We start from the raw sequence: 2,461 nt of genomic DNA on the forward strand, positions 1-2,461 counted from the left end.
GGGGTTGGGTTTAATACTTTGTGATCTCTTCAAGGGTATTTGCCCTGCATTTCAACCGGAATTTTTAAAGAATTTAAAATTATTTTTTATTTTAAATAAACTATTTTTTATTTTTAAATTATTTTAATATTTTAATATTAAAATAAAAAATATTATTTCAATATAATTGTAAATACATTATACTTTGAAAAATAATCATGTTTAAGTATTTGTCACCATGTCAGGACAGCAGCGGGTGATTGCTGGTCAACCCTAAGACGTGTCAGGCTCACATTCCAAATTTTGAAAAATAGCAAAATTGTCAAACTTAGAATAAATTTTGCCGTACAGTGCTGTAGGCACTGGTGCTGTTTCTTTCTTTTTAATGATATTTAAGGGAAATGTCTGTGCACCACAGTTCATTACATTATATTATATCCATAGTAATCAAACTAAGCTTGAGAATTAACTCAGCGTTAATCTAAAAAAAAATAAAGACAATTATTTAAAATTTAATATGTCACATAAAAAATTAAAAAAATAATTTATATAGATGTAGTTTATATATATTATAAGTAATAAAATTTAAAAAATTATTTAATTTTTTTTAATTTTACATTGAAAAGATATTATCTTTTCTTTTTAAGTTAAAGTATTTAAATAAAAAAAATTTCTTATTTTATATTGAAAAAATATAACTTTTTTTTTATGAATATATAATATATATATATATATATATTAATAGGTTTATAATTTTATATTGAAAAATAAAAGCTTTTTTTATTATTTATATAGTAAATTTTAATATAAATTAATAATTAATAAAAAATAATAGTAAACTTACACATATAAAATTGGGTCGAGGAAGAAGAAAACTTTTAATTACTTCCCCTGCGTGCAAGGCAATATGTATGCGACCTTTTCTTTTTATCCATCTTTTAACTAAAACCATAACTCCTTTGGTAACTCTATTTTTTTTTATTATTATTATTGACCTCTTTGTTTTTTACGGATATGCTCTCAGAAAATATGTTAACTTGGCCATGCTATAAATGTTCATTGAATTAAATTGTCAGTTTGGTTGAATAAAAAATGTTAATTCAACATGGCTATTCAATGATTTAATTTTTCAGTTTGTTCAAAAAATATTGGCATTATAAAATAAAAGTGAAAAGAAAATGATGGACAGGTCTCTGTCGGGTCACCCAGAGAATGAGTTGACCTAACAGGTTTTTTCCCGTCACTTAAAGTACTAGTTGACCTAATGGGTCATGTGAAATTCTTCGGGCCAATTACAGGCTTAGATTTTAGCTTCTTCAAACTCGGTCAGGGCCTCGGGTCACCCGGGTTAACCAACGTGGCCGAATTCGATAGCTACAATTAATTATATTAAGTGGTTTTTGATAAAGATAAAAATGAAAAAAGCAAAACAAAAACAAAGAAAGAAAGGAAATGTAGAAGGGAAAGGAAAAGGAAAAACTAAGATGATTAAAACAAACTTAAAAATCACCTTTCATTAAGCATTTAAAGTTGACTATTACCAGTTGAGCTACGACTTAATTATTGTTGGTTGAGCTCCAAGCATTTAATAGGAACACATGGTAACCCTCATAAATCATGATCATATGTTCCTATTAAAATTTGAAGAGAACCAGCCTAAACCACTAAGTCAACTAGCTTTTTGTTTTTAATAGGAAAAAAAAACCTTTTCTAATTATTTTATTAAGATAATAAGAATGGCACAATATACATATATACACATAATAATAATCAACCTAACTTAGAAAACTAATTGTATATAAAAATAAGAAAATTAATATAAAGAAATTAACTTTAAATCCTTATACATAAAATCAAAAAACCCGACACTCCCTTTTAAGTTTATGCATAAATGTCATATATGCCCAACTTATTTAAAAACTTTAAGAACTTTCAACTTTAAATTTGCTTTAGTGAGAATATTGATCAATTAATCCTCAAATCTGATCTTAGGCAACTTCATAATTTTTTTTATCCAATTTCTCCTTAATAAATAATGCCTACCTCTACATGTTTTGTACATTCATGTTGAATTGAATTATGGTCAATATCACATGTTATTTTATTGTCATGATATAGTCAAATCAATTACCTTAGTGGATAACCCAAATCCTGCAATAAAAGTTTTAATCATAATACTTCACATAGTCTAAGAGTCATATCTCTGAATTCAGTTTCTGTACTTGAGTAAGTAACAACATCTTATTTCTTTCTTATCTATATAATAAGATTACCACCTACAAAGGTAAAGTAATCATAAATAGATCACATATCATCTACTACTCTAGCCTAGGCAGCATTAATATATGCTTATGTACTTATACAATATGCATTTTTAATGAACAAAGTACTTTTTTTTAGGTGTAACATTTAAATACCTCAAAATACACATAATTGTATTCATATGTTGTTCTTTCAAATAACACATAAACTAATTAACAAT

This window comes from Populus trichocarpa, chromosome 2 (genome assembly GCF_000002775.5).
Source record: "Populus trichocarpa isolate Nisqually-1 chromosome 2, P.trichocarpa_v4.1, whole genome shotgun sequence".
Lineage (NCBI taxonomy): Eukaryota > Viridiplantae > Streptophyta > Magnoliopsida > Malpighiales > Salicaceae > Populus > Populus trichocarpa.